The 25,998-nt window shown below is 38.3% G+C and overlaps 1 long non-coding RNA gene across 1 annotated transcript in view; it reads right to left on the bottom strand.

Annotated features, from left to right (window-relative positions):
• LOC134737041 (uncharacterized) overlaps positions 1-25,998 on the bottom strand; it is a 69,576-nt gene that overhangs the window by 2,416 nt on the left and 41,162 nt on the right. Inside the window, exon 2 of the long non-coding RNA XR_010121592.1 lies at positions 8,373-8,515. This is a non-coding gene — a long non-coding RNA (uncharacterized lncRNA). The remainder of the gene's footprint in view (positions 1-8,372; positions 8,516-25,998) is intronic.

Genomic DNA, 25,998 nt, shown 5'->3' with positions numbered 1-25,998 from the left:
ATTTTAGTGAAAATGAGCAAGATAGAGTTGGTTGGTTGCTTCTAACAATACCTGAGAACTTAGGGAAAGAAAATTATAAGCTCAGGGCTTTAAATTCTTAGCTCAACATTCTTACAAGGGACCTGGAATCTTCTATGTCTACTCTGAAATAAACCAATATCTTCTGTAGGCACAGGGTTGAAGTTTATGAAAATGAAAGCAAAAAAGTCTCACCTTGTGGGTGGCTGAATTACAATGTCAACTGAATGCCCAACCACACAGGGCCCCTTTGTTAAAGTTAAGGCATTGGTTGGAAGGAATGGCATTCTGAAAAACTGGAATCAAGACATACGGGCAGATTCTGATGAAGCTGGTGTCTTGAACCTGTAAATGACACCAAGCCTTCTTCACCAGAAGAAACAACCTTACCACCTCTTCCTCAGGAAGTTAGTCTCACTTTGCCTAAAACACCTGCAATGGTTTCCCCTGAGGTAGTCGCCTTCCAAGATATTGCTGATCTTCTTTAGGACCTACCCCCAAAAACTCTGCTTTCCTCTAGATCTGCAGCCAAACTCAAGTCTTAGCAGACTCAAGACCTCCTCACTACTTAGAATTTGAACTCCCTGGGTGCAGTGACTTTTTGAGTTGTTCACTGTTGAATCCTCAGCACCAAAAACAGTTTCTGGCCCATAGTTGACATTCAATAAATATTTATTAAGTGAATAATGGGTGTCTCTGCAGGAAAGGCATACAGCTGTTCATTACTGCCTGTAGGAAAATTCAATATGGAGCAAACTGTTAGGAAATCTATTGAGGCTGAACATTTAAGCCACATTCTCCATTCTAGCTTTTATCAATAATGTTCATGCTTTAATCTCTATCAGATTCCTGCATCTATTGTGGTAGGAAAGCGAGGAGTATTATTTGTTAGCTCCCTAAAGCCACAATCACATTTTCCAGAAAAATAAAATAAAGTATTTCATTACATTTTTAAATTTTAATTTTCAATTTTTGTGGGTACAGAGTACATGTATATATTTATGGGGTAGATGAGATGTTTTGATATAGGCATGCAGTATGAAATAAGCACATCATGGGGAATGGGTTGTCCATCCCCTAGGCATTTATCCTTTGAGTTATAAACAATCCAATTATACTCTTTAAGTTATTTTAAAATGTATGATTAAGTTATTATTGACTATAGTCACCCTATTGTGCTATCAAATACTATGTCTTATTCATTCTTTCTATATGTTTTTGTACCCATTAGCCATTCCCACTGCCTTTTCAGCCCCCACCCCACATTACCCTTCCCAGTATCTGGTAACCATCCTTCCACTCTCTATGTCCATTCTAATAGTGTGGAGAACACTGGTAGTCTTTGGTGTGAACTGTTTAAAGAGTTATGCAAAATAAATTCATTTGACACACCTGATTCACCACTCGTGAGAGGCAAGGAGTTTAGTGACTGTACACATAATACCTTTGACTATATGTGGAGAACCGAGGAACATAATGATATTGGTTGGTTGGTTGCTTCCTTCTAAGTTCACTGGACAAGGTGATGAAAGAAAATGATGAACTCAGGGATTCTAACTCCCGGTTTCAGAAGCAGATACTGAGCCTCAAATCTGCTAATCTTGCCCTGAGTGAGTCTTATCTCTGTAGAGAAAGAGCTGAAATTGTGGAAAATCAGAAACAAGCTCTTATCATGCTAGTGGCTGACCTGCAATGAAAGGTGCATGCACAGCCTCACCAGGTATCTACTGTTAAAGTGAAGGTATTGATTGAAAAAGAATAGAACCCTGCAACTTGGAATGGATATATGGGACGACCCTGATGAAGCTGGGGACACTGAGCTTGTAAACTCTGATGAAACTTTTAGCCAGAAGAAACAGAGCTTCCCCATCCCCAGTAGTGGCAACATCCCCTCCCTGACCCATGATGCCATCAGCCTTTCCACCTTTGCCTGAGGAGATAAACCCCGTGCTGCCTGAGACAACAATGATGTCCTCCCCTGATGCAGTTGCCAGGCAAAATAATGTTGATTCTCCTCAGGAGCCACCCCCAACACTTCTGTTTTCTTCTAGACCTATAACTTGACTAAAGTCCCAGTGGGCTTTAGTTGAGGTTCAGAGTATGACCCATGAGGAGGTGGACTACACTTGAAAAGAACTGCTTGAGTTTTCTGATTTATGTAAGCAGAAATCTGGAGAACGGACATAGGAATGGATATTAAGGGTGTGGGATAATGGTGGAAGGAACATAGAGTTGGATCAGGCTGAATTTATAGATTTGGGCCCACTAAATAGTGACTCTGCATTTAATGTTGTAGCTCAGGGAGTTAAAAAAGGTTCTAATAGTTTATTTGTTTGGTTAGCTGAAATATGGATTAAAAGATGGCCTACTGTGAGCAAGCTGGAAATGCCTGATTTTCCTTGGTTTATGTAGGGGAAGGAATCCAAAGGCTTAGGGAGATTGGGATGCTAGAGTGGATTAGTCACTTTAGACCCATTCATCCCAGCTGGGAGGGTCCAGAAGATACAACCTTGAACTGTGCTTTGTGAAATAGATTTGTGAGGGAAGCACCTACATCTTTGAAGAGCTCTGTGATTGCCCTTCTCTGCATTCTAGATCTAACAGTGGGAACCATAGTCACTCAACTACAAAATTTACATGCAATGGGAATAATTGGATCCCAAGTTGGCAGGGCCCAAGTGGAGGTACTCAACCATCAAAGGTAAGGTGGGCATAGCTACTGTAATAGACAGCAGAGGCAAAGCAGCAATCAGAATAGTCTGACTCGTGTAGAGCTCTGGCATTGGCTAATTAATTGCAGTGTTCCTAGAAGTGAAATTGATAGGAAGCCTACTGCATTCCTACTTAATTTATATAAGCAGAAAACTTCCAGGTTGAGTGAACAAAAGACTAATTTGAATTATAAAAGCAGAGCATAATGGCCCCTCCATCAATTTCCAGACTTGAGCCAGTTTACAGACCCAGAACCCCTTGAATGAAAGGGAGGCTGGGTCCCCTTGAGGAAGGACCCCTCCACACTACTGACAATTTATGCTGTTAATCTTTCTCCCATCCTTTCCCAAGGAGACCCCTAGCATTTTACCAGGGTAGCTGTGCACTGGGGAAAGGGAAATGACAAGACATTTCAGGGACTACTGGACACTGGCTCTGAGCTGACATTGATTCCAGGGGACCCAAAATGTCATTGTGGTCCTCCAGTTAAAGTAGGGGTTTACAGAGGTCAGATAATTATGGTGTTTTGCTCAGGCCTGACTTACAGTGGGTCCAGTGGGTCCCTGGACACATCCTGTGGTCATTTCCCCAGTGCCAGAATGCATAGTTGGCATAGACATACTTAGCAGCTGGCAGAACCCCCAAATTGGCTCCCTGATTGGTAGAGCGAAGGCTACTATGGTGGGAAAGCCCAAGTGGAAACCATTAGAGCTACCTCTACCTAAAAAAAATAGTAAATAAAAAACAATATCACATCCCTGGAGGGATTGTGGAGATTAGTGCCACCATCAAGGACTTGAAAGACACAGGGGTGTTGATTCCCACCATATATCCATTCAACTCTCCTATTTGGCCTGTGAAGAATATATTATGGATCTTGGAGAATGACAGTGGATTATCATAAGCTTAACCAAGTCATAACTCCAAGTGCAGTTGCTGTACCAGATGTGGTTTAATTGCTTGAGCAAATTAACACATCTCCTGGTACCTGGTATGCAGCCATTGATTTGGCAAATGCCTTTTTCTCCATTCCTGTCCATAAGGCCCACCAGAAGTAATTTGCCTTCAGCTGGCAAGGCCAGCAATATAACTTTACTGTCCTACCTCAGGGGTATATCAACTCTCCAGTTTTGTGTCATAATCTTGATCACTTTTTGCTTCCATAAGATACCACATTACATTGATGACATTATGCTGATTGGATCCAGGGAGCAAGAAGTAGCAAATACACTGGACTTATTGGTGAGACATCTGTGTGCCAGAGAATGGGAAATAAATCCATAAATCTGACTAACACTTAGGGACCTTCTACCTCAGTAAAATTTCTAGGGTTTCAGTGGTGTGGGGCCTGCCAAGATATTCCTTCTAAGGTGAAAGATAAGTTGCTGCATTTGGCCCTTCCTACAACCAAGAAAGAGGGACAATATCTAGTGGGCCTATTTGGATTTTGGAGGCAACACATTCCTCATTTTGGTGTGTTACTCCAGCCCATTTATTGAGTGACCCGGAAGGCTGCCAGTTTTGAGTAGGGCCCAGAAGAGGAGAAGGCTCTTCAACAGTCTAGGCTGCTGTGAAAGCTGCTCTGCCACTTGGGCCATACGACCCAGAAGATCTAATAGTTCTTCACGTGTCAGTGGCAAATAGGGATGCTGTTTGGAGCCTCTGACAGGCCCCCATAGGTTTATTACAGTGCTCTAGGATTTTGGAGCCAGGCTCTGTCATCTTCTGCAGATAACTGCTCTCCTTTTGAGAGACAGATCTTGGCCTGTTACTGGGCTTTGATGAAAACTGAACATTTGACTATGAGTCATCAAGCCACCATGCGACCTGAACTGCCTATCATGAACAGGGTGCTTTCTGACCCATCTAGCCATAAAGTGGGTCTTGAACAGCAGCATTCCATCATCAAATGGAAGTGAATATACATGACTGGGCTCGAGCAGATCCTGAAGGCACAAGTAAGTTACACGAGAAAGTGGCTCAAATGCCCATGATCTCCACTCCTGACACCTTGCCTTCTCTCCCACAGTCTGCACCAGTGGCCTCTTGGGGAGTTTCCTATGATCAGCTGAGAGAAGAGAAGGCTACAGCCTGGTTCACAGATGGTTCTGCACGATATGCAGGCACCACCCCAAAGTGGACAGCTGCAGCACTGCAACCCCTTTCTAGGACATCCTTGAAGGACAGCAGTGAAGAGAAATCTTCTCAGTGGGCAGAACTTTGAGCAATGCATCTGCTTGTGCACTTTGCATGGAAGGAGAAATGGCCAGATGTGTGATTATATACTGATTCATGGCCTGTAGCCAATGGTTTGGCTGGATGGTCAGGGACTTGGATAATTGGAAAATTGGTGACAAAGAAATTTGGGGAAGAGGTATGTGGGTGGACCTCTTTGAGTGGTCAAAAACTGTGAAGATATTTATATTTCATGTGAGTACTCACCAAGGGTGATGTGAGCAGGAGTGTTTACAAATCAAATGGATAGAATGACTCGTTCTGTGGACAACACTCAGCCTCTTTCCCCAGCCACCACTGTCATCACCCAATGGGCCCATGAACAAAGTGGCCATGGTAGCAGAGATGGAGGTTTCACATGAGCTCAGCAACCTGGACTTCCACTCACCAAGGCTGACCTGGCTACAGCCACTGCTGAGTGCCCACTTTGCCACAGCAGAGAGCAACACTGAGCCCTCCATATGGCACCATTTCTCGGGGTGATCAGCCAGCTACTTGGTGGTGGCAGGTTGGTTATATTGGATCACTTCCATCAGGGAAAGGGCAGAGGTTTGTCCTTACTGGAATAGATACTTACTCCTGATATGGGTTTTCCTATCCTGCATGTAGTGCTTCAGCTAAGACTACCATCCGTGGACTCACAGAATGTCTTATCCACCCTCATGGTACTTCACACAGCATTACCTCTGACCAAGACACTCACTTTATGGCTAAGGAATTGTGGCAGTGGGCTCATGTCCATGTAATTCACTGGTCTTACCATGCTCCCCATCATCCAGAAGCAGGTGGACTGAAAGAATGGTTGAATGGCCTTTTGAGGCCACAATTACAACACCAGCTAGGTGACAATACATTGCAGGGCTGGGGCAAAGTTCTCCAGAAGGCTGTGTATGCTCTGAATCAGTGTCCAATATATGGCACTGTTTCTCCTGTAGCCAGGTTTCACCGGTCCAGGAATCAAGGGGTGGAATTGGAAATGGCACCATTCACCATCACCCCTAGTGATCCACTAGGAAAATTTTTGCTTCCTGTTCCCATGACATTATGTTCTGCTGTCCTGGAGGCCTTAGCTCTGGAGGGAGGAACACTGCCACCAGGAGACACAATAACAATTCCATTAAACTAGAAGTTAAGATTGCCACCTGGACACTTTGAGCTTCTCCTACCTTTAAGCCAACATGCTAAGAAGGGAGTTACAGTGTTGGCTGGGGTGATTGATCTGGACTATCAAGATGAAATCAGTCTACTATTCCACAATGGAAGTAAGGAAAAGTGTATGTGTAATACAGGAGATGCTTTAGGGCGTCTCTTAGTATTACTATGCCCTGTGATGAAGGTCAATGGGAATCTACAATAGTCCAATCCAGGCAGGACTACAAAGGGTCCAGACCTTTCAGGAATGAAGGTTTGGGTCACTCCACCAGGGAAAAAACCATGACCTGCTGAGGTGCTTGCTGAAGGCAAACGGAATACGGAATGAGTAGTAGAAGAAGGTAGTTATCAATACCAGCCTACAACCACATGACCAGTTGCAGAAACGAGAACTATAATTGTCATGAATATGTCCTTCTTCTTTTGTTAAAAACATGTTTGTGCATGTATACACTTGTACTAAGAAAATATTTTCATTTCATTTCCTTTTTCCTTTAACATGTGACATAATATTTATTGACTTCATATGAGCATTTAAGTGTTGTTAACTTTATGTAATAGCATTTGGGTTGGGAATTGGTGCATTTCTGGTTGCATGAAAGATAGTTGTATTATGTTAGGCATAATTATGACCTTATTTTCTTTATTTGAAGATTATATATAATCTTAGGAGATGTATATGGGTTCAAGTTGACAAGGTGTGGACTTGTAATAGTTAATACTGAGTGTCAACTTGATTGGGTTAAATACTGCAAAGTATTGATCCTGGGTGTGTCTGTGAGGGTGTTGCCAAAGGAGATTAACATTTGAGTCAGTGGTGTGGGAAGGGCATACCCACCCTTAATCTGGGTGGGCACAATTCAATCAACTGCTGGCATGGCCAAAATAAAAGCAGGCTGAAGAATGTGAAAAGACTAGACTGGCTTAGCCTCCTGGCCTATATCTTTCTCCATGCTAGATGATTCCTGCCCTCAAACATCAGACTTCGAATTCTTCAGCTTTGGAACTTGGACTGGCATCATTGCTTCTCAGCTTGCAGATACCCTATTATGGGATCTTGTGATTGTATGAGTTAATGCTCCTCAATAAACTCCCCTTCATATATATATATGGTTCTGTATATATAAAATCAAATATATATATCCTATTAGTTCTATATATACAAAATAGGATATATATTATATATAATAGGATATATATACACATATATAATAGGATATATATAAAAATAGGATATATATAATTGTTTATATATAATGGGATATATACACACATACATAATAAGATATATATATATATATATATCCTATTAGTTCTGTCCCTCTAGAGGACCGTGACTGATACAAATGTCATTGGTATTTTGATAGAGGGTGCATTGAATCTCTAAATTGCTTTGGGTAGTATGAACATTTTAATAATATTGATTCTTCTAATTCATAAATATGGAATTTTTTCCATTTTTTGGTGTCCCCTTCCATTTCTTTTGTCAGTGTTTTATAGTTTTCATTATAGAGATATTTCACTTAGTATTTCATTTTAAAGTTATACCCAGTCAAGCCAGTGCAAAAACGTTTAATGTCAATATTTAGGGAGATGTCCTTTTAGGACTTGTGCTTAACTCATTGAAGCTCTGAATTTCCAGGGAGCCCCTTGTTCATGTTTGTGTTCTTTATTTTGATCCAATCAAGTCCTTATGCAGACATAGCTGCTAAAATCTGTGAGCCTTAAACCCTCAAAATTGCCAGAACTCAAGTTCCTGTGGCTGATAGTTGTAGTCTTTCCTTAACTTCAATTCATTACAAAGTGTTTTCTTGTTTAACACAATGTAAAGAATGTTGCCTCACCATACGTTATGCATAGAAAAAAAGATGGTTTGTTAGGGAAAAAATGTACAGTGACAGCAGTCTTTTGAATTCAACCTATAGAGTATATACTATATCTGAAATATTTTATACCATTTTTTCAGTCATACATGCTTTCTACTTTCAGAATACTTTGACAATTATAATCAGGGAGACAGAAAGGATAGAAATTTTAAAATAAAATTGCATTTGTAAATCATTTGTATTAGAATATAATGAATTTCTACTGAAGTCACTTATTACTTGTGTTGTTTCAAAAGCTACTGCATATATTAATTGCTAATAACAAGCTACATGACTGAAACAAAAAGATTATCTAATCCAATCTAACTTCCTTTCCAAGAAAATCAATCAATGATGTTGCTAAGAAAATGGAATAGAAAAACTGTTCACCTTGTAGCCATTATTGCATATTCAGTGCTGAGACTTCTGGTCTAGTTGCCATTGAGGGATTTTTCTTTGAAAATGTGAAAATCAAGGTAACGGTTTATTGTCAGACTTTTGTTGCTATGGAAGTATTCATTATCTTGGAACACCTAATGCGAAGGAAACAAATAGAATTAGTGGAGGCATAAATGGAATATAAACTTGTGACCTCCTACATTGCAACTAGAGCAAGTCTCCTTCCTTATTTTGCTCAATAGATTGTCTGAAGCTGATCTGTGAAAATACCAGATGGTAGTTGGAGGGAGTATCTGTTCAGCAATGTCTGGGGTGGGGTGGAGGTGGTGCTAAACCAGGACTAGACTGCCTGTTAGTGCTTATGTAAAGTCCCCAGTCTAGAGAATGGAGAGGCAGAGGGACAAAAAACGTGACAAGTTTGGGGATTTGGTTTGGCAATGTCTATGTGAATAGAGCCTGGCCGTTGTGTCTTTAGAAACTTTAAGTAAATGATCCAAGCTTCAGGTTTGATCATTTCCTAGGTCCTTTAAATGGATCTAGGCAACAAATGAGACATGTCATAAAGATCATGTGAAAGCCTGATTGCTGTCATTAGTAACTGTTTCCAAAATAATTCAGACAGCATCCCATTCACTCTTTTTAACTAACCACCTCCTTGTTATTATCTTATCTGACTCCTGGCCCTTGGGTCTGAATTCCAATCTCAGTATGAATCTTAGGTTTCACCTCCTGATTCTGAGGAACTATTTTGGTCATGCTTTTGGTTCTCTCTATTAAGTAGAATTTTGGAACTTGACTTTTAGCTTGTGTAGCTTCAGATTTTCTATATGGGAAAAGCATAGGAGTGGTAAGAGTGTGGGAAAGCAGGGCCTGAGGGAACTATAAATAAATTGTTATGTGCATGGCACACATATTTTTATTCATCTTGTTTGTTACGGAGTAATTAAGATGCCAAGTTTTAGAAAGTTATTTTAAGCATAGTTAGGATAAAATTGAGAAAATATCCTTATTAAGGAATTTTAATCTTTCTTAATTTTGTGATGGTTTAGAAAAGAACAATTAATGGAGATTTTATGGAGAAGGGGAATAAAGTCCTGGCATACTCCAGACTTTCATTTTCAAGTATTATAGCTTCTGGCAACTTGTTTTCCACCGGAATGGCCTTGACTCACCATCAGAGGGATCTGACACAACTACTAGCTGCACCCAGAAGTGGCAGGATATTGCCAATACCACAAAATCTTCTACGATGCATTAGTTAGAGCTTTTATAGTTATGGGTGGCAGAAAACCCAATCCAATTGGCCTAACCAAAGAGGAATTGGTCTACTATAAGAAACACATATAGGGCAGTGCTAACTTCAGATCCACTTGGCTTCTTGGGCTGAACATCATCTATCTCTGTCTCTTGGCATTGTTCTATTCCACAAGTTGATGTCATTTTCAGACAGGCCCTTATCTTGCAGAAGTGACATGACTGCATCAGTTCTAACTTTACTTTCATATCCCGAAGAGACCAAGAACATTACTGAAGGTGGGAGAATCTGGACTTATCGAATATAATTGTGGTGATATTTCTGTAAGGATGGGGAATGGATGATAGATGGCAACTCTGCAACTGTCCACCTCACATGACTCTTTGAAACTCAGACATTGAATATTTTCCTACTTTTTATTTCTATCTTGCTCTTAATTTACACATCATCCATTCTATCACTTCCCCTCTCACTCTAAGTAACTACAATACATTAGATAGAATGCGCCTGGGATTCTATGCAGCACCTTAAATGCCTGTCTTAGCCTATCATTTTAAATTCAGTGAATGTGTATTAGGTGCCTTTATGTAGGGCATTGAATTACATAATGCTTGGCTGTGGAACAAGAAGAGCCAGACTATTTTTTTTCCAGATAGTAAGTGTTTATCTCTGGGTAATATATTAATTTGAGGAAGGACATTCCTAGTTGGCTTTTACCCATGCAACAAATCACGTAGCTAGACTCCTTCCATCTTGTGGCATCATCATTCCAGGGACTTATAGTCATCTGACTCTAGCTGGTGGAAGGGAAAAAAGAGATAGAGAAGTTACATGAGGTTCCTAAAAGTCTTGGCTGCAAAGGAGGACTCTCCCTCTCATGTTTCATTGGTGAGAATTAGTCAGATAGCCATGTGCAGATAGGTGCAGGAGCATTGGGAAATATCATTCTTAGCCATCTCTGCATTCTCACTGTACATATCACAGTGTGAGGAAACATGTAAAATATGCAGTCTCTGTTTCTTTAGAAGGGAAAGCCAATTCCTATAGATACATAGTAGACAATAACTCAAGAGGAAGAAGTTTCACAATTCATTTTAGAAAACCAAGCATTTTGGTGTTGTTTTAGATTTTAACCCCCTGAGTGTTGGTTATATGATATGTTGAAATTTCTTGGCATACTGCCATTCCCCAAAATATGCACAGATGGAAGCTTAGTAAATGCTACTTGAAGGTAATGTTCTTCTTTCTCAGGGCAGGATCTGATTTTTTTGAAACTCCCTATATGCCTGTTACAGTAGTCTGCTCACAGCAGGTACATAGGAACAGTTAGCAGGTACCTCTGGGACAACTCTGCTTCCAAGATCTTAATCTCCTTTCTGACCTTGCCCCGTCTTTCCTACTGGAGCTGCTCTTGGTTCTCACCATGAGCTTCATTCCAAAGACTATGACTGCAATGCTGGGTTTACCTTCCTGCTTCTCAGAGCAGCCATTCAATGACACACAAAGTGGCACACTAAGATCTGTCACTCCCTTCAGTAAGCACTAGCATCAAAGCGATATTGCCTAAGTATTACTTAGAATAAGATTCCTAAACTATTGTGTGGGGATCTATCTCATCGTATTAGAATAGGTTAGACTTCTTCAGTACCATACTCCGTTAACCACTTCATTATCTCCGTGATCATATTTTTTTTAAAAAAACAACAAACTTCCCTCCAAGCCAGAGCAGATATCATTTCAGATTTTTACATATAGTAGAATGTTTGCTTTTTTTATTTTTTAAATCAGTACCATTTACAGGTGCCATTTGCCCAAGGCAAATTTATTCTTATAAAAATGTCATAATTCTAAAAATAACGACAGATCTTCATATTCTTTAGATGTGAGTTGTTTGGAATGTTATATTAACATAGCACACATTGAGGCTTATTTAGCTTTGAGTCTTTAGCTCAAACTGTTTTATAATTTCTAGCAGAGAAGATAACCCTAAAAGAATGCATATTAAAGAACAAGCTCTAGGAATTACAGAAATCTCGTTTCATATAATCAAGTCCAAACACCTTATCAATGCTGGATCACCTGATTGTGGAGCTCCCTTTTGTAATCATCTTTGCAATTCCAGCCCTAGAACTTTTGTTGCCATGAGGTTTTGACAATGGCATGAATAATGGCTAATCCTTCCTGTTTGGGGAAGAAAAAGGAAATGGGAATTAAGGAGGTCAGAGTATGTTCCCAGTGGGAAGCTCTGGACAGTGTGATGAAGCAGGAAACTGTTAAGGGACACCAAAACAAACACACACACAGAGGTGGGTGGGAAGATCTCGAATTTGTGAGAATTTAAGATTATACAATTTAGGCCAGGTGCGGTGGCTCACACCTGTAATCCCAGCACTTTGGGAGGCCGAGGTGGGTGGATCACAAGGTCAGGAGGTCGAGACCATCCTGGTGAACATGGTGAAACCCCGTCTCTACTAAAAATAAAAGTAAAAGAATTATACGGGTGTGGTTGTGGGCTCCTGTAGTCCCAGCTACTCGGGAGGCTGAGTCAGGAGAATGGTGTGAACCCAGGAGGCGGAGCTTGCAGTGAGCCGAGATGGCACCACTGCATTCCAGCCTGGGCTACTGAGCAAGACTCTGTCTCAAAAAAAAAAAAAAAAAAAAAAAAAAAAAAGATTATACAATTTGAAGAGCTCTCTTTAAGGAAAGAAATTTGCAATTATAAATTCATGATTTTATATTCACAAAAATGAATATCTATCTAGAATGAAAAAGAAATGACAAGTTACAAATTTTTAAAAGGTGGTAAATTCAACAAATGTCACAAAAATCAAGAAAAATTGCGAAATCTTTAGCTATCTAACACACTTGTCAAATACTTTTTTGTCTGGAGTTTTGACCCTGTGATCACTTCTTCATAAGAAACATTTTGCAGAAAGAGAATGAAATGATAATTCAATATTTCCTTAGCATGATTAATTGAAGTTTACCTTTTTATTACTGACTGTTGAAAGGCAAAACATAGGAAACTTTAGACACTATTTACAGTGCTGCTACAAGTTCATACTCTATAAGCATAGAGATTATAAATTCTATGTATGTAATTTCCATCAAAAAAGAAAAAAAGTTTCACTATGCATTCATGATTGTACATACAATGTGTTATTTAATATGTTCTTGTTTTCATAAAACGTTCATGAGCATCATCATCTCCTTTGCTTACATTTTACATGCCTGACAACTGGAAAACTTTTCCACTGACCAGCTCTGGCTCATGCATTTCAACTTTTTAAAATTTTCACTACCCACATATATCTGGCCCCAGATGCTCTAGGACATGTTCATATTCTGATATGATCTCTAGATACTTTGAATCAAAACCCAGGTGTATTTTCACAGTGATAGTAATAATATTTCTGGAAGGTATGGCTAGAAATAATTATTCATGGATGTGACTGTGAATTATAAATAAATTCTAGTAAACTCAAACTAAATATAGCTCTAACTCAACTTCTTCTGAGCAAGATCCTCAGAATATCTGTGGCCACTGAAACACTACTGCACAGGTGTGGCAGGGGGCAAGTCAGAGTGGAAAAGAATAGTCTCAATTCACTGAAATTAAAATATCTTACTTTTGTGAATTAAAAAAGGAAATATATTGACATATTGTTGGGCCTGTATTCATCAGCATTCAGCCAGAGAAACAGAACCAGGAAGAGATACAAATTAAGAGGTTTATTGCAAGGAATTGGTTTACATGATTGTGGCAAGTCCAAAATCTTTAGGATAGACTGGAATCTCAGGCATGGGTAGCAAAATCTGCAGTCCACAGGTGGAATTTCTTCTTTATTAAGGAAGCATTAACTCCACTTTTAAAGCTCAACTGATTAAATCAGTCCTATTCAGATTTCCTAAGATAATCTCTCTTACTTAAAGTCAACTGAGTATGGAATTTAATCAAATCTACACAGTACTGTGATAGCAACATCTAGGTTAGTGTTTGATTGAATTTCTGGTGACTATAACCTAGCTAAGTTGATAAGTGCAACTAATCATTATAGGGATGTTTCCAGGCTTTGTAAATGGTCTGTGCAATAGAAGAATGTTTAAAATGCACTTGTTTTAGAAAAATCTGCACCTGGAGAGGGCACAGGGTATGAAAGGGATAGTTTGGAGAATACCTAGAACTGCTTCTCAATTTTGCATCAGATACATCTTACAGGTTTCTCTTTCTTTCTTTTTCTTTCTTTCTTTCTTTCTTTTTCTTTCTTTCTTTCTTTCTTTCTTTCTTTCTTTCTTTCTTTTTCTTTCTTTCTTTCTTTCTCTTTCTTTCTTTCTTTCTTTCTTTCTTTTCTTTCTTTCTTTCTCTCTCTCTCTTCTTTTTCTTTCTTCTTTCCCTCTCTCTCTTTCTTTCTTCTCTCTCTTCTTTCTCTTTCTTTCTTTCTTTCCTCTTTCATTCTCTCTCTCTTCTTTTTCTTTCTTCTTTCTTTCCCTCTCTTTCTTTCTTCTTTCTTCTCTCTTCTTTCTTTCTCTCTCTCTCCCTTCTTTCTTTCTTTCTTCTTTCTTTCCCTCTCTCTTTCTTTCTTCTCTCTTCTCTTCTCTCTCTCTCTCTCTCTCTCTCTTCTTTCAGATGGAGTTTCACTCTTGTTGCCCAGGCTGGAGTGCAACGGTGCTATCTCAGCTCATTGCAACCTCCGCCTCCTGGGTTCAAGTGATTCTCTTGCCTCAGCCTCCCAAGTAGCTGGGATTGTAGGCACAAACCACCATGCCCCGGCGAATTTTTGTATTTTTAGTAGAGATGGGGTTTCACCATTTTGGCCAGGCTGGTCTCGAACTCCTGACCTCAGATGATCCACCCGCCTTGGCCTCCCAAAGTGCTGGGATTATGGGCCTGAGCCACCGTTCCTGGCCAGACCTATTTCTTTATCCTGGGTTACATGAATTTCAAAAAGTCTTCAGGGATTTCTCTACATTGAATTTATAGAAGGAACTAATTGGATTCCTCAGAAAGATTCAGTGTTTGACCCCTGAGGAATGGAAATTCATGGCTGTATTAAGTAGCACATTACACAATAGGAGCATAAAGTTACTTGCTTCTGTTATTATATATGTAAGAATAATAAGGGTAAATACCTATAAGTAACCTACTTATGAGAAATTGTGTTCAGTCGCAATGCTCATGAAGTTGTCTACCTCGGTCTTAGTGTGTGTGTGTGTGTGTGTGTGCGTGTGTGTAAGAATAAAGACTTTTAGATGTGAAGAAAGCAGTAACAATTACTAGGTTTTTGAAACTAATGCTTTTTCAGAACCAACCTATTTGACAGCATTTTCTCAGAGTTAAGAAAAATATTCTTTTAAAATAAATACCAGAGACATAAATAATGCTTTTGAAACATTGGACATTGAAGGTGAGACACTTAATAAGGTTTTTGTTGTTGTTGTTGTTGTTGTTGTTTTGTAGATAGACTCTAGTCAGAGTGATGTTTTGTGAGAGCCACAGAAATATTTATAAGTGGCAATGTTAAATATATTTGGACCTTGGCTTTGAAATATTGGTAAAAGTGTTTGAAGGTTTAAATTTTGTGCCTTTTGTTCAAGGGTAAATAGGCTCTGGAGCTGCTATGCATGAAAGGGAACAGCATCATTGTTATCTAGAGTATGTCACAGAATCTTTATGTGCATTTGTAATATCAATTCTTTTAGTTTGCCAGAGTTTGTTTTTGCCTTGGGTTCCTAAAGCAGGGTTAACTTTTTAAAAAACTGTTTTTATTTCTAATATTTATTAGCTTATTTGACTTTCTTTGCATTTAAATGTATATTTTGGGGTCGCTCGGTCAATTTCTGTAAAAAGACAGCTGGGATTTCAACAGGAATTGCATTGAATCTGCAGATTTATTTGTGGAATATTGTGATCTTGTCAAAATTAAATTGTGTTATCCTTGAATTTAGTTGTCTTTTCATTTATTTAAATCTTGGATTTCTTTTAGAATTTTTTTTTAACTTTACAGTGGACAAGTCTCAACCTTTTATTTTCTTCTAACTTTTATTATAGGTTGAGGGGGTACACGCGCAGGTTTGTTACATGAATAAATTGAATGTCGTGGGTGTACAGGTTATTTTGTCAGGGTTAACTTTCTAATGTTAGGCTTTTCTTAAATCTACATGAACATGTATTTATTACTGTTTTGGGAGGAAAAAGTATCTACACACATGTGTCTCTAAATCCAGATTAAGACTATTACTACAACAAGATTCCAAACATTTCTTTAGTTGTAACTAGACGCATATCCCAGAATCTGCAAGACGGAAAGAAAAGGCATTGTTTGGGTCTATAGCTATTTTTCAGGTTGAAACTGTCAGGAAGTGAGATTCTCCCAAGGTGAAAAGATTAGAGTGGAGTGAAAGTGTTGGCAATAGGCAGTAGTATGCTGATCAACTAGCTCTCTCAAAAAACAGAAAAAAAGAAAGAAAAGTCCTGATTTCACAGTGTTTGACCATTTTCTTGATACAAATTTGATACAAATACACTCATCATAATGAATTTCAAGATAACAACCATTAAATATGTAGTCTCTCAAAAATCCTATTTAACAATCAGAGACAGCAACAGTCCGTTCCAGTCAGCTCTCGCACCACTATTCATTTCTTCCTCTCATTAATTCAACAAACATTAACTGAGTACATGCTATGCGTTAGCCACCATCCTATATTTTAATGAGAATAAAAATACTAATTAATATGACCTTATTCATCAGGAGTTGTCATCCACTTTCTCTTGAAGTGAAGAAGTTGCTTAAAATTTGGGGCATAGAACTCAGGAACAAAAAAAGAGTAGCATCTTATGATATGGGAAATTTATACCAACTCATGAGGTGGAAGATAGAAACCTTTATTTGTAACATTCAACAACAAATTGTAATAAACATCTGGTTACTATTTTTACTGTTCTTTTACACATTGATTTCCTTGAAACCCATGTTTGCTAACCTTGATTTCACTTTAAAAAGACTAGTACCCAATAATTAATTTTTATTATCTTGGTGCTTAAAATGAGCCTACACCAAGTGCTCTTCCTACTCCAGTGTACCTGTTGAAGTCCTTGGGTTGGTTAGCTGCTGTGGAAGAGTGAAGCATTTCTGCTTCTCCCATTTCTGCCTCTGTTTAAAGGCAAGATAGTTGTCTGCCACACCACACCTCTACTTCAGAGGAATTTTGAAGCAAGCCCTTTTGACCTCTCACTTTGTTCACCCCTATACTTATTCCTTTCCATAAGAGAAAGGGTTGCAAACTTGATGCACTGGAATTTGAGTCACTGTGCTAAATCAATGCCCTTGGGTAGCACAGTTTTTTGACTGTTTACATGCTGTTGGATTTAAATGATAATCAGAAAGATTGGTGGACATTTGTCCTCACAACAAGCAGAAGACTGTGAAGATGAAGCAGACATATGCTTCTCGTTCATGTGGCTGGCTGGGTTAGTAAATTACATGTTTGATTTGCACATCATCCTTTCCTTCAATTATCCTTCCCTCCCTTCCAATACTCTTAAGAGAGTAGAGGATCTCACTTTACCTTTCAACTTAAATTGTATTTTCTAATCCACAGTTTAACATTGAGATATAGGACACATACACTTGTATTAATAAAAATGACAATAAATTCTTGCTTAGCTATTGATTTTTTGAATATATTCTTTATTAGTCAGGGTTTTCATGATGCTGATAAAGACATACCAGAGGCTGGATAATTTACAAAAAAAAAAGAGGTTTAATGGACTCACAGTTACACGTGGCTGGAGAGACCTCACAATCATGGTGGAAGCTGAAAGGCACGTCTTACATGGCAGCCAGCAAGACAGAATGAGATCCAAGTGAAAGGGGTCTCTGCTTATAAACCATCAGATCTCAGGCCGGGCGCGGTGGCTCACGCTTGTAATCCCAGCACTTTGGGAGGCCGAGGTGGGCGGATCACGAGGTCAGGAGATCGAGACCACAGTGAAACCCCGTCTCTACTAAAAATACAAAAAATTAGCCAGGCGTGGTGGCGGGCACCTGTAGTCCTAGCTACTCGGAGAGGCTGAGGCAGGAGAATGGCGTGAACCTGGGAGGCAGAGCTTGCAGTGAGCCGAGATTGCGCCACTGCACTCCAGCCTGGGTGACAGAGCGAGACTCTGTCTCAAAAAAATAAAAAATAAATAAATAAACCATCAGATCTCGTAAGACTTATTCAGTACGAGAACAGTATGAGGGAACCGTGCCCCCCCCCACCTTGATGATTCAATTATCTCCCACCAAGCTCCTCCCACAACATGTGGTAATTATGGGAGCTACAATTCAAGATGAGATTTGGATGGAGACACCAAATGGTCCCCACCAATGGAGGGACCATTCCACTCTGGTCCCTCTCAAATCTAATGTCATCACATTTGAAAACAAATCATGTCCTCGCAACAGTCCCCCAAAGTCTTAACTCGTTTCAGCATTAACTCAAAAGTCCACAGTCTAAATTCTTGTCTGAGACAAGGCAAGTCCCTACCACCTATGAACCTGTAAAATCAAAAGCAAGTTAGTTATTTCCTGGATACAATGAGGGTACAGGCATTGGGTAAATACAGTGGTTACAAGTGGGAGAAATTGGCTAAAACAAAGGGGCTAGAGTCTTCATGCAAGTCTGAAATCTAGCAAGGCAGTCAAATCGTAAAGCTCAAAGATGATCTCCTTTGACTCTATGTCTCACAACCAGGTAACACCGATGCAAGAGGTGGGTTCCCACAGTCTCGGGCAGCTCTGTCCCTTTGGCTTTGTGAGGTACAGCCTCCCTCCTGGATGCTTTCATGAGCTGGCACTGAGTGTCGGCAGTTTTTCCAGGTGCATGGTGCAAGCTCTCAGTGGCCTACCATTCTGGCGTCTGGAGGATGGTGGCCGTCTTCATGTATCTGCACTAGGCAGTGTCTCAGTGGGGACTCTGTATGGGGACTTCAATCCCACATTTCCCTTCTGTACTGCCCTAGAAGTTCTCCATGAGGGCTCTGCCCCTGCAGAAAACTTCTACTTGGAAACCCAGGCATTTCTGTACATCCTTTGAAATCTAGGTGGAGGTTTCCAAACCTCAATTCTTGACTTCTGTGCACCTGCAGGCTCAACACCACATGGAAGTTGCCAAGGCTTGGGCTTGCACCCTCTGAAGACATGGCCCAAGCTGTACCTTGGCCCCTTTTAGCCATGGCTAGAGCAGATGGGATGCAGGGAACCAAGTCCCTAGGCTGCACATAGTTGGGATGCTCTGGTCCCAGCCCACAAAACCATTTTTTGCTCCTAGGCCTCCATGCCTGTGATGGGACAGGCTGCTGCAAAGGTCTCTGACATGCCCTGGAGACATTTTTCCCCACTATCTTGGCAATTAACATTTGCTTCCTCGTTACTTATGCAAATTTCTGCAGCCAGCTTGAATTTCTTCTCAGAAATGGGCTTTTCTATCATATCATCAGGCTGCAAATTTTCTGAACTTTTATATTCTGTTTACCTTTAAAACTGAATGCTTTTACCAGCACCCAAGTCACATCTTGAATGCTTTGCTTCTTAGAAATTTCTTCCACCAGATACCCTAAATCATCTCCCTCGAGTTCAAAGTTTCACAAATCTCTAGGGCAGGAGCAAAATGTCACCAGTCTTTTTGCTAAAACATAGCAAAAATCACCTTTACTCCAGTTCCCAACAAGTTCCTCATCTCCATCTGAGACCATCTCAGCCTGGATTTCATTGTCTATATCTTTATCAGCATTTTGGTGAAAGGTATTCAACAAGTCTCCAGGAAGTTCTAAACTTTCCCACATTTTCCTGTCTTCTTCTGAGCCCTCCAAATTGTTCCAACCTCTGCCTGTTATCCAGTTCCACAGTTGCTTCCACATTTTGGGTATCTTTACAGCAGCACCCCAGCCTACCAATACCAATTTACTGTAATTAGTCTGTTCTCATGCTGCTGATAAAGACATACCTGAGATTGGGTAATTTATAAAGAAAAAGAGGTTTAATGGACTCACAGTTCCACATAGGTGGGGAGGCCTCACAATCATGGCAGAAAACAAAAGGCACGTCTTACATGGTGGCAGACAAGAGAAAATGAGAACCAAGTGAGAGGGGTTCCCCTTATAAAACCATCAGATCTTGTGAGACTTATTTACTACCATGAGAACAGTATGAGGGAAACGGCCCCCATGATTAAATTATCTCCCACCTGGTCCCTCCCACAACACGTGGAAATTATGAGAGCTACAATTCAAGCCAAACTGTATCATATTCTGTCATCAAGGGGCCTGTGAGGGAGAAGCTATAGAAATTAAAATGCCACAGAAAACCCTAAGTTTACTTCTTACCACCTTTCATCCTAACCAGTTTAGTCTAATTTTTCTTGTGCATTCTACTCAGGTCTGTATCTCCTTGAAACTTTCCCCTGACACCAACTTTTCTCTTTCTTTCAATGGATATTCTCATGTCACCAAATTCCCAAACATTTCAACAATCCCTTTACCTTCCTTATAAACAAAACCTTGGCTTTTGTCTGATGAAACCACATTTAGATTTTACAATATCCCATATGGAAACCATTACAGCCATTATACAGAATGATGAAAAAAAGAATATTGGGTAACTTTTGTTATTCCTCTTAACCAACTACAGCAGTAGTTTGCAACCCCTCATTCCATTTTTTTGGGAATATCATTTTCAAATAATAAATATCATTTCCATTTTTTTTCTTTTTTTTTCTGTGACAGGGTCTCCCTGTGTCACCCAGGTTGGAGTGCAGTGGTGTGAACAGGGCTCACTGCAGTCTTGACCTCTCAGGCTCAAGTGATCCTCCCAACTCAGTCTTCCAGTAGCTGGGACTATAGGCACATGCCATCAGGCCTGGCTGTTTTTTTTTGTTGTTGTTGTTGTTTGTTTGTTTGTTTTTGTTTTTTTGTAGAGACAGAGCTTTATCACATTGCCTAGGCTAGCCTAGAACTCCTGAGGTCAAGTGATCTGCCTGCCTCAGCCTCCCAAACTGCTGGGATTACAAGCAGGAGCCACTGCACCTGGCCTCAATTCCAATTTTAAAGGGTTTTCAGAACTTTCTAGGGATCAGGGAGAAACAGAAAAAATCATGGGTGTGATACATGAATAAAAAGATGATATTTTGGAATGAAATGCTAAGTTGGAAAAAAAGAAGAAGAAAATCATATATGTATGAACTCCACTGTGCTTAAGAGTGAACCTGGTTTATGAACATGGTATGTCTTTCCATTTATTTGTCATCTTTGCAAATTTATTTCAGCAATGTTTTGTAATTTTCAGCATACAAGTTTTTGCCTCCTTGGTTAAGTTTATTCCAAAATTTTAAAATGTTTTTTTAATTCATTGTAAATGGGATTGTTTTATTTCCCTTTTCAGATTGCTCATTGTTAATGTATAGAAACACAACTGATTTTGTATGTTGATTTTGTATCTTTACTACTTTACAGAATTATTTTATTAGTCCTAACAGGTTTGCATGTGTGTGTCTCTCTCTGTGTGTGTGTGTGTGTGTGTGTGTAATCTTGAGGGGTTTTTATATATAAGATGATGTCATCTGCAAACAGAGATAAATTTACTTCTTCCTTTCTGATTAGAATACCTTTCTTTTCTTCTTCTCTAATTGCTCTGGCTATTACTTGCAGTAATTTGAATAGAAGTAGAGAAAGTGGGCATTCTTGGATCTTGGAGGAAAAACTTTCAGTTTGTCACTGTGAAATATGAGGTTTGCTGTGAACTTTTCACGTATTGCCTTTATTATGCCAATGTAATTTTATTCTACTCACGACACATTGAGTATTTTTATCAGGAAAAGGTGTTGAATTTTGTCAAATATTTTTTCTACATCTATTGAGATTATTATATAATTTTTATCCTTTATTCTGTTAATGTGGTGTATCACATTGATTAGTTTGCTTATGTTGAACCCCCTTGCATCCCAGTGACAAATCTTACTTGATCATGGTATATGATCCTTTGAATGTGCTGTTGAATTTGGCTGACTAGTATTTTGTTGTGGATTTTTACATCCACGTTAGCCAGTGATATTGACCTATACTTTTCTTTTCTTGCAGTGTCTTTGTCTGGCTTTACTATTAGAGTGATGTTGGTCTCATAGAATGAGTTTCAAAGAGTTCTCTCTTCTATTTTTGTAATTAGTTAAGGATGATCAGAATTAAATTTCTTTAAATGTTTGGTAGGATTCATCTAGGAAGCCATATTGTCCTAGGCTTTTCTTTCTTGCAAGGTTTATAAATACTGATACAGTCTCTCTATTTGTTATAGGTCAGTTCAGGATTTTTATTTTTTCTTGATTTAGTCTTAGTAGGTTGTATGTTTCTGGGAATTTGTCCATTTCTCATTTGTCCAATTTTTGGTATATAATTGTTCATGATACTTTTTATGATGTTTTTTATTTCTGTGGGATCATTTGCAATGTCTCCTATTTTATTTTCTGTTTTATTTATTTTAGTCTCCCCTTTAAAAAATATTCTAGCTAAGGATTTTTTAATTTTGCTTATCTTTTCAAAAGAAAAAAACAGCTAGTTGAATGAAATCAAGAATCAACTACCTTAATGAAATCGAGAAAATAATGCAATTTACAATAGCTACAAAAAATAAACTACCTAGGAATAAATTTAATCAAGGAGGTGAAAGGCATGATGAAAACTACAAATAACTGATGAAAGTAGATGAAGAGGACAATAACAAATGAAAAGCTACTCTATGCTCATGAGTTGGAAAAATTATGACCATTCTACCCAAAGCAATCTACAAATTCAGTACAAACCCTATAAAAATACCAATGACATTCTTCACAGAAATAGAACAAAATTCTAAAATTTTATGAGGCCGCAAAAGACCTTGGAGAGCCAAAGCAATATGGAGGAAAAAGAGCAAAGCTGCAGGTATCACACTATCTGACTTCAAAATATATTATAAGGCTAGAATAATGAAAACAGCATGGTATTGGTATTAAAACAGATACGTAGACCAATGAAACAGAATAGAGAACCCGGAAATAAATCTTTGTATTTACAACCTACTGATTTTCCTTTTCTAAGCAAATTTTTAATTTTTGTGGGTACATAGTAGGTGTATACACTTATGGGGTACATGAGACGTTTTGTTGCAGGCATGTAATGTGAAATAAGCACATCTGGGGAATAGATTAAATATGTATCCTTTGTGTTACAATCCAATTATATTCTTTTAGTTATTTTTAAATGTACTATTAAATTATTATTGACTACAATCACCCTATTGTGCTAGCAAATACTAGGTCTTATTTTTTCTATTCTTTTTTAGTCCATTAACCATCCCCACATCCCCCTTTATCCCCTCTACCCTTCCCTTCCTCTGGTATCCATATTTCTACTCTCGGTATTGATGAGTCCAATTGCTTTTATTTTTAGAGCTCACAGATGAGTGAGAATATGTGAAGTTTGTATTTCTGTGCCTGGCTTACTTCACTTAACATAATGATCTTCTGTTCCATCCATGTTGTTGCAAATGACAGGGTGTCATTCTTTTTTATGGCTGAATAATACTCCATTGTGTATATGTACCACATTTTCTTTATTCATTCATCTGTGATGGACACTTAGGTTGCTTCCAAATCTTGGCTATTGTAAACAGTGCTACAACAAACATGGGAGTGCAGATAGCTCTTTGATATACTGATTTGCTGTCTTTCATGAATATACCCAGAAGTGGAATTGCTGGATCATACGGTTGCTCCATGTTTAGTTTTCTGAGGCAACTCCAAACTGTTCTCCATAGTGGTTGTACTAATTTACATTCCCACCAATAGTGTACAAAGGTTCCCTTTTCTCCACATCCTCACCAGCATTTGTTATTGCCTGTCTTTTGGAAATAAGCCATTTTAACTGAAATGAGATAATATCTCATTGTAGTTTTAAATTCCATTTCTTTGATAATCAGTGATATTAAACACCTTTTCATATGCCTGTTTGCCATTTTTATGTCTTCTTTTGAGAAATGTCTATTCAAATCTTTTGGCCAGTTTTAATCAGATTATTAGACTTTTTCCTACAGAGTTGTTTGAGCTCCTTACATATTCTTGTCAGGTGGGTAGTTTGCAAATATTTTCCCTCATTCTATGGGTTGTCTCTTCACTTTCTTGATAGTTTCCTTTGCTGTGCAGAAGTTTCTTAACTTATGTCCATTTTTGCTTTTGTTGCCTGTGTTTGTAGGCTATTACTCAAGAAATTTTTGCCCAGACCAATGTGCTGGGGATTTTCCCTAATGTTTTCTTGTAGTAGTTTCATAGTTTGAAGTCTTAGATTTAAGCCTTTAATCCATTTTGATTTTATTTTTGCATATGTCGAAAGATAGGGGTCTAAATTTCATTCCTTTGTGTATGAATACCCAATTTTCTGAGCACCATTTATTGAAGAGACTGTCTTTTCCCCAGTGCATGTTCTTGGCAACTTTGTCGAAAATGAGTTCACTGTAGGTGTGTGGATTTGTTTCTGGGTTCTCTATGCTGTTCCAGTGATTTATGTGTCTGTTTTTACGCCAGTAATGTGCTGTTTTGGTTACTAGAGCTCTGTAGTATAGTGTGAAGACAGGTAATATGATTCCTCCAGTTTTGTTCGTTTTGCTTAGGGTAGCTTTGGCTATTTTGGGTCTTTTTTTGTTCCATATACATTTTAGGATAGTTTTTTTCTATTTCTGTGAAGGATGTCACTGGAATTTGATAGAAATTGCATTGAATCTGTAGATTGGTTCAGGTAATATGAACATTGTCACAATAATGATTTTTCCAATCCATGAACGTGGAATATTTTTTTCATTTTTTGGAGTCCTCTTCAATTCCTTTGATCAGTGTTTTATAGTTTTTATTACATAAGTCTTCCACTTCTTTGGTTAAGTTAATTCCTAGTTATTTAATTTTACTTGTAGCTATTGTAAGTGTAATTACTTTCTTGACTTCTTTTTCAGATTGTTCACTGCTGGCATATAAAAATGCTACTGATAGTAAATATTTTGAATGTCTTAAGACTTGTTTTGTGACCTAACATATGGTCTGTCCTTGAGAATAATCCATGTGCTGAGAAAAAAATGTGTATTTTGCAACCATTGGATAAAATGTTTTGTAAATATCTGTTAGATCCATTTGGTCTACGTGCAGATAAAACCCAGTATTTCTTTTTTGATTTTCTGTCTGGAAGATCTGTCCAATGCTGATAGTAGGGCGTTTAAGTCTCCAGCTATTATTGTACTGGAATTTATCTTTCTCTTTAGTTCCAATAATATTTGCTTTATATATCTGGGTGCTCCATTGTTGGGTGCATATATATTTATAATTGTTATATCCTCTTGCTTAATTGATCCCTTTATCATCATATAGTGATCATCTTTGTCTCTCCCTTATAGTTTTTGTCTCAAACCTATTTTGTCTGATATAAGTATAGCTATTCCTGCTCTTTTTGGTTTCCATTGGCATGGAATATCTTTTTCTACTCCTTGATTTTCAGTTTATGTGTATCTACAGGTGAAGTGTGTTTCTTGTAGGCAAATCAATGGGTCTTGTTTTTTTAAAAATCCATTCATCCACTCTATATCTTTTGATTAGAGAGTTTAGTCCATTTGCATTCAATGTTATTATTGATATTAATAATTTTGTTATTTGTTTTCTGATTATTTTGTTGTCTTCTCTTCCTTCTTTCTTTACTTTCTGTTTTTCTTTTAGTGAAGATAATTTTCTCTGGTCATATGATTTAGTTTCTTCCTTTATATTTTTTATGTATCCATTGTATGATTTTGTTTTGAATACACCAAGAGGCTTGAAAATACTATGTTAAAACATATGATAAAACTATGATAACAACTTAACACTGCTTGCATAAACAAAAAAGCAAAAAAAAAAACTAATAACAACTCACTTTAATTTCATATCCCCACTTTTGAACTCTTTGTTGTTTCTATTTATTTTTTATTGTATTCTCTATGTTTTCAAAAGTTGTCATAGTTATTATTTTTGATTGATTGATTCACCCTTTAATCATTCTACGTAGGATAAGAGTAGTTTACACACCACAGTTACAGTGTTATTATAGCCTATGTTTTTCTGTGTACTTACCCTTACCAGTGAGTTTTGTACCTTCAGGTGATTACGTATTGCTCATTAACATACTTTGGTTGAAATACTCCTTTTGGCATGTCTTGTATGAGAGGTCTGATGTTGATGAAATTCCTCAGCTTTTGTTTGCCTGAGAAAGTATTTATTTCTCCTTCATTTTTGAAGGATATTTTTGCCAGATATACTATTCTGGAGTAAAAGTTGTTTTTC

Source organism: Symphalangus syndactylus, chromosome 6, assembly GCF_028878055.3.
Source record: "Symphalangus syndactylus isolate Jambi chromosome 6, NHGRI_mSymSyn1-v2.1_pri, whole genome shotgun sequence".
Lineage (NCBI taxonomy): Eukaryota > Metazoa > Chordata > Mammalia > Primates > Hylobatidae > Symphalangus > Symphalangus syndactylus.
The sequence above is the reverse complement of the archived record's forward strand: the minus strand, read 5'-3'. Positions and strand labels throughout refer to the sequence as shown.